Here is a 7,985-nt window from a genome sequence, read left to right on the forward strand (position 1 = left end):
CACTGCATTCTGAAAGAGGTAATGGTCACATGCTGCGGATGTTACCTTTTACTTTTTCCTGAATATTAATATACATTTCTGTATCTGTGTAGAATCTCTGGATCCTTTACTCTAGCTTTATACAGGACCTCTGTCCAATTCTGCACTAACACCACTCCTAACACTGAGCCCAATTCCCTGTCATTGGGGGAGGATTGGGAACCCTTTTCTGGGAGGAAAATGCAGCCAAACGGCCCTTTCATTGTATAGACAGATCTCTGTGCCGGAAAGAAAGGCATCATGCAAAGTGTGACTTGGTGCCATCTTGACTGATGAGAATGGTGAAAGGTAAGTGTTCCTAAAGGGCATGGTTTATTATGAAACATGTTTCACATATTCCATCATTAGCATCTATTATGACCCTAAGCATTTGGTCAGAGCCACAAAGGAAATTGGTGCTAAAAGATTTCCCTATGCTAGAATCACCAGCCTGAATAGGGAACTGGTAGCTATGCTTTCCAAGCATACGGTATTTCACTAACTATGGATTCTGTTCTAAAAGCTGTCTGAATAGTGAGGTATCTCCACTCAGGGCCACAAGCCCAATATTGGTATTTGCCCAGGGAGCAATACTATACTAAAACCTATCCCAGCCCACTCCTGACTGCTCAGATGCGGGCAAAAACCCCTTTACCTCATTTTTTCACAACTCGCTGGTTTCTTGAATATACCCAGTAATGATACGCTTCTCTGCTTGGCCCCCTCAGAAGCTCATAGAAGCCATACCTGATGAGGCAGTGGTCAAGTGCTCTAAAGCCAAGTCCACCAGTGTCAGAAATGATGTGTGGGCAGCTGTGCCTAATCGCAACTGTTTCTCCAAAAGACCCAGCTACTGTGAGGTGCTACTGTGATTGTTATTAGAGTACCTAATTTCCAGTGCTTTGCCCTTGGGCTTAGGAGATGTTCACATTTGTTACCAAAGCTACCCTGGACTTTAATGTGAGGAAAAATTGTCTATGAGGAAGTAGTGAGTCTCAGTTTGTCATTCTATTATTATAAAGTCTCATAGAAATTCTATGTTTTGTACTGAAGCATGCCATCAGGACATAGATATATTGTATGCAGTGCAGTAGACTTTAAAAGTGTATCTAAACATGCCCTGAAATATTTAATGTCAATGCATAAACAGTTTGATGATTTTGAATCACTACTTTGTGATATGGCCTTGAAAAAGTACTCTTACCCCTTCAAATTTTCACATTTTTTCATGTTACAACCAACAATTTTAAATTTATTTTATTGGGATTTTATGTGATAGACCAACACAAAGTGGCACATAATTGTGAAGTGGAAGGAAAATTATAAATGGTTTTCCAAATAATTTACAAATAAATATCTGAGAAGTGTGAATTTTTATTATGCACCCCTTAGTCAATTTTTTGTAGAATAACCTTTTCGCTGCAATTACAGCTGCAAGTCTTTTCGGGTATGTCTCTACCAGCTTTGCATATTCTAGAGAGTGACATTTTTGCCCATTCTTCTTTGCAAAATAGCTCAAGCTCTGTCAGATTGAATGGAGAGTGTCTGTGAACAGCAATTTTCAAGTCTTGTCACAGATTCTCAATTAGATTTAGGTCTGCACTTTGACTGGACAATTCTAACACATTAATATGCTTTGATCTAAACCATTCAATTGTAGCCCTGGGTCGTTGTCCTGCTGGAAGGTAAACCACCGTCCCAGTCTCAAGTCTTTTTCAGACTCAAACAGGTTTTCTTCTACGATTGCCCTGTATTTGGCTCTATTAATCTTCCCATCAGCTCTGACCAGCTTCTCGGTCCCTGCTGAAGAAAAGCATTCCCACAACATGATGCTGCCACCATGTTTCACGGTTGGGATGGTGTGTTCAGGGTCATGTGGAGTGTTAGATTTCTGTCACACATAGCGTTTTGCTTTTAGGCCAAAAATGTTAATTTTGTTCTCATCTGATGAGAGCACCTTCTTTCCCATTCCTGCTGTGTCCCCCACATGGCTTCTCGCAAACGGGACTTATAGCTTTCTTTCAACAGTGGCTTTTTTCTTGCTACTCTTCTATAAAAGCCAGATTTGTGGAGTGCATGACTAATAGTTTTCCTGTGGACAAATTCTCCCACCTGAGCTGTGGATCTCTGCAGCTCCTCCAGAGTTACCATGGGCCTCTTGGCTGCTTCTCTGATTAATGTTTTCATTGCTCAGCCTGTCAGTTTAGGTAGACGACCATGTCTTGGTAGGTATGCAGTTGTCATATACTCTTTCCATCTTCTGGTGATGGAATGAACAGTGCTCCATGAAATGTTCAAAGCTTGGGATATTTTTTTTATAACCTAACCCTGCCTTAAACTTCTCTACAACTTTATCTCTGACCTATCTGGTGTGTTTCTTGGCCTTCATGACGCTGTTTGTTAACTAAGGTTCTCTAACAAACATCTGTGGGCTTCACAGAACAGCTGTATTTATACGGAGATTAAATTACACACAGGTGGCCTCTATTCACTAATTAGGTGACTTATGAAGGCAATTGGCTCCACTAGATTTTAGTTGGGGTATCAGGGTAAAGGGGCCTGAATACAAATGCACGCCACACTTTTCAGATATTTATCTGTTAAAAAAAAATGTGAAAACCATTTATCGTTTTCCTTCCACTTCAAAATGATACGCCACTTTGTTGGTCTATCTCAATAAAACCCCAATAAAATACATTTACGTAGCACTGTATATGTGAATCTGTGAATCTCTGTTTGATTTGCTTTGATTTTGCTTATAGAGGTTTTTAGTGACTACAGCTGCAAACACTGGGGCACATTCGGAAAAGCAACTGGACATGGCCAGATTAGGCCTGCCAGTGTAAATGGCTCTACGGGGTAGACTAAGAATATGCCGTGTGTCTGTGCCACAAGTAAAGGTCTCAACTACACATATAAATGTTAGCACAAATTAAAAAATATAAAAATCTTTCATTATTTAGAGAGGATCCTACCTAAAGCAAGAATTTCAAATTTCATTAAAATTATTGGGAACTGCTTTTAAACCAACAAGTGTTGAGGCAATAAACATCCAGGTAAACATTATGCTTCATACAGTTAACTTTTCTGAAATGAACACACCACAACAGCTACAATCAAGTGTACATGAAAATGTCTGAAAATTTCTTGGAAGACTTTCTAGCACTACAACACACTAGAAATCTGGAACTGCCTTAGGAAAGGCATTAAATAGTACTGTTTGAATGAATAGCACATTTACAATAATCAACTTTGCAATACAATATATCTTCTGCTGAAGACCAGATTATATTTAAGCAACGGTTTCCTTGTATCCTACATTCAATATTTTAACTTTACATTTGCTACACAACTTTTTTTAATTCATTTCAGATTTGTTTTTCTATTCATATTTGCAATATAAAAACACATTTAAAATGAAAGCACCTAACAATCAAATGTTTTCACTTAAATATTCCAATTAACATTCACCTCCATCATATAGGAGTTGCACAGTACCATATGGTTGTAATTTTCACAATAGAGCCTGATGCCAAGTACAGATATTCACATAACATTGAAGTCAGTAATACAAACTTTAACATATTTTTCTTTGGGTTAAAGGAATCACAAAAGAATTACAATCTAATTAGAGATTCTGAAAGAACAATTGATTGACTTGCTGAAGCCTGCAGGATATACCTCACATGAGTTAGCGGAACAATTAATGAAATAAAACATTAATCTATAGCTGAAGGAGTTGCTAAGGTTTCAGTGGAACCCAGTTCTAAGTACAGGCTCATCAATCATTTCTACTACTGCTGTTTTGAATGACTTGTCAGTTTTCCTATGCCCTGGTTATTCTACAGTATGACGATCCATATTACTCTTTTATTTTTCTTAACTCTGGGAGACTGTGGTTTGACGATTCCATCTACCAAAATGCCTTTCCCATGCAACTCCAATTTAAAAATAAGAAGCGTTACCGCTTATGTATTTTAAAGGGTTAACAAAATGTAATATTTTAAAAAATTAGGTATTCCAGTGAACACAAAAATGAAATTGTTTATAACACAAAAAAAAAGTTAAAAAATAAATAAAATAAAAATTTCCAACAGTGTTTGAATGCATGCTACAAACGTTGAGATTGCTAATCCCACCGAAGGTTGCTGCAGCCTATCTCCAGCCTCAAATGACTGATAGCACTGATAGAGCCGTCATTGACCCTGAGCTCCATAGTAAATGCTAAAACAATGTTAAATAATTTATGGTCTGCAATATTAAAAACCTTTACTTATATTTCTTGGAAATATAGTAGTCATTTATTTACGGGAGCTAACCTATATGTTAAGCTTCTTGGCCCTTTAAATAACCACCAGACTATACAGTAGCACTTTAAAAATAATAAACTAGGTACACTAAAGCTATAATAAATGTTATATCTGAAAGGAGCTTTACATTAAGCAGTCAGTTCCTGAAAGGGCCGATGCTGTTAAAATAGTTTGCAGAGTTAAGCTTAACTTACAAACATTTTGGCTAAATCCTTAAATCTGTAAAACATGAATTCAGGTCATGTCAGTTACTAAAGGCTAAGCTCAGTTCCTTCAGATTTTGTTCATGTCTCTTGAGAATTTATCAAGTAGTTGCACTCACACATTTGCTTTCTTAATTATCCACTGGGCTGCCAAATCATAAATTTCTAATCGCAATTTAATAAGTTATCACTGAGTTATTCAAAAGTTGGAAATCCTTTTAAACATCGTACTCCCAAGATAAGAAAAACTTTGCAGCAGTATTTTTGCAAATTAAAAAAAATATCAACATTTGGATTTTAACTCTGTTAGAAATAGATATATTTAACACCTCATTTGATAAATATATTGAAAAATCCTTCAAAATCATTTCTGTATGATGAAGCTATTACCATTGTTTCGTTTTGAACATATTCAGTACCGGAAGCGTACCTGAAGAGGTAACATTTATGTTAGCCTGGGACTGTGGGTTCATTTATTGCACTCAATTAGTTTCAATGGGATAGAAAAAAAAATTCAAATCTGTCTGGAGTTTTGCAACATAAAGGGGCAGGGTGGGTAAATCCAAACTTTTATTGTAAAGGACCACCCAAATGTAAAGAAAAGCACATACAGTATATAGACAATTAAATTTTGCTTACAAAATCATCACATATTTACATTATTAATGCACTAAGGTTTACATAATGCAAACCCCTTGCAAAAATACACCTTTCTCCATTCATTAGGATTTATTTAAGTGATGCTACAAGCATCCAATCATAGATAAGTTCCTATTTTTTGTTTGCCTGCAGATAATAGGGTGCTTGGGACAAACTTCACTGCATTTTCGAAAATCATACTAATTTATTGAGTATGCACTATTCTAGTTCCCTGTGACAAAGACAAGTGCATGCTACTCTTTGGACTTTGGATATTCTAGAATCAAATTGCACAAAACACTATGAATACCTGTCGTAGCCAAAGAGATCAATGACAGTTCTTCCAAGTGTCTTCTATTTGTAGTGCTACAGCTGTGCAAGTGATCAGTTATCTGCATGCCCAGTAAACGTTGTATGAACTAAACATTAAACAGCAAAAAATCTTGTGCAATGAAATTTTATATATATATATATATATATATATATATATATATATATATATATATAATTAAAAAAATAAAGATTTCTGTTTACACACTGAAACGTGACTGGCATAGATTTAGTTCTAGCTCAATGACATAAACCAGACTTTCATAAGTACATTTTTAGAAAAAGCCATCAGCAGTCAGTGTTATCAGCCTGGCGTGTCAGATAACAAAGATGTCCTTTTCATACACTGTAGTCAGAAGGGGTGATGCTACAGTCATTTATAAATAATACACACAGTACGTTCATCTTAAATAAAACTTCTGCTACATCTCATCCAAAATCATTCATCAGAAACACTTGCTTGTAATCAGCATCTTACCTTAGTCTCCATTTTCATAGTTCAGCTGTTTTCTGTCTAGAGAAGCGAAGGAGAAATGAACAAGCTTAATGGTCCCCCCCAAAATCCTTGAGGTCTCTTTTGGAAATCTTGAACCTGTTTTTCAGGAATAAGCTGTGCTGAAGACAGTTTGATTCAGAATGCTGTACTCTATCCAGCCCAGTAACCACTCCCTTTTGGGAGGGTGTGCTAGCTTGTCTGTTTCATTCAGTTTAAATCTACTTAAGCTGCCTCCATTCTCCCAGGTTTCCATATATAGGTAAACCTGGAATGTGCTCCTTGAGAAAACGTTAGCTGTGAATAGTTCAACAAGTGCCAACGGGTGCACAAGATGTTAACAGAACGATGCCTTTGGGACATGATTTAACACAACTCTAGGTGAGAGTATGTAAAATAAGACTTACACTTTTCTTTACGAGTGCCTCTTGAGACCTGGCATAGTATTTGCATGATAAAAGTTATTGCAGCAGGATGTGGTGTGATTCTAAAGGTGGCTGGCTGCAGAAAGTATTAAAAAGTGAAATCTTTTATGATCATTATAAAACGTTAGACCCCTTTGTTCTCCGCAACCAGAACCAGACAGTCATATACACCTTTTAATACACTGATTAGACTTTTAAAATGTTCATTGGTTTCAGGAGCCGAAGCTTTGGAATGCAGATTACTGTACAAAAGTGAAATCCTTTCCTTAATTCAGTTCAAGCTTAGAGCCAGAGAAAACACTTGTACACAAAGTTATCCAGTAAAAGGAAAAATGTTTTCTTTGCAAGCAAAATTTATTTGTTTAAGCCCTATAATACTGACCATAAAAAATATTGGATTGTAATGTTTACAAAGTCCCTGAAAGTTCATGAAGTTATACCCAAAAGGCTTTACTACAGTTGGAAAAGTACTGCTTAATATTTATCCACTATAAGTGTGGCCACTAAAGGTGTCCCTACTACTCCTTGCACCTTGTAACACAAGTTTTATCAAGATAATATTAGAAGTCTTACCAAGTAACCATGTTTTCAGGGTCGGCACTACCTATAGGCAAGGTAGGCGCCAGCCTACAGAGCACATCAGTCGGGGTTGCTGCCCCCCCAGGCAGAAGGAATGCTGAGTGCAGGGTGATGTGTGCAGGCTGTTGGCGCTCTTTCCTGGGGCACACAGCTCCCAGCCCGACCACTGCCTTTTCAAAACTCTGCCAGGACCACTCCGGGAGGTGGGGTTCGATGGTGTGGCTGTGAGTGATTGGGCGGAGAGAGCTGGCAGAGAGGTGATGCAAGTTCTATTCAGCTGCTACCTTGTGCTGTCAGCGCTGGACAGAGCGGAAAAGTGAGTGGGATCTGTCTGGGGGGGATTAGGCTGGGGGGGGGGTGATGGGGCAGAGGGGAGAAGTACCTCGGCTCTGTACTGGGGGGTCATAAGGCAGAGGGGACCTGATTGATGGAAGAAGTCACCTGACTGTCTGTTGTGACAGTCCCACATGTCCATTTACTACCCTAGCCTGTATTTACTACCCTAGCTTGTCCATATACTATCCAAGCCTTTCCATATGCTACCCTAGCCTGTCCATAGACTGCCCTAGCCTGTCTATATACTATCCTATCTTGTTTTAATACTGCCCTAGCCTGTCTATATACTATCCTATCTTGTTTTAATACTGCCATACCCTGTCCATATACTACCCTAGCCTATATATATATATATATATATATATATATATATATATATATATATATATATATATATATATATATATATATACACACACACACACACTACCCTGGCCTGTCTATATACTACCCTAACCTGGCTATATACTACCCTAACCTGTCTGTCTATTTACTACCCTAGCCTGTTTATATACTACCCTAGCCTGTTTATATACTACCCTAGCCTGTCTATATACTGTCTATATACTACCCTAGCCTGTCTATATACTACCCTAGCCTGTCTATAAACTACCCTAGCCTGTCTATATACTACCCTAGCCTGTCTATAAAC

General features: G+C 37.7%; 1 protein-coding gene across 1 annotated transcript in view; it reads right to left on the bottom strand.

The window, feature by feature from the left end:
* Positions 1-6,132, bottom strand: part of MID1 (midline 1) — a 631,257-nt gene extending 625,125 nt beyond the window's left edge. Inside the window, exon 1 of the mRNA XM_077480854.1 lies at positions 5,979-6,132. The gene's annotated coding sequence lies outside the window, so the exon portion shown is untranslated. The remainder of the gene's footprint in view (positions 1-5,978) is intronic.
* Between the last annotated feature and the right edge of the window lie 1,853 nt (positions 6,133-7,985).

This window comes from Lithobates pipiens, unplaced genomic scaffold (assembly GCF_037356315.1).
Source record: "Lithobates pipiens isolate NorthernLeopardFrog02 unplaced genomic scaffold, aLitPip1_a1.2 Scaffold_16, whole genome shotgun sequence".
NCBI lineage: Eukaryota > Metazoa > Chordata > Amphibia > Anura > Ranidae > Lithobates > Lithobates pipiens.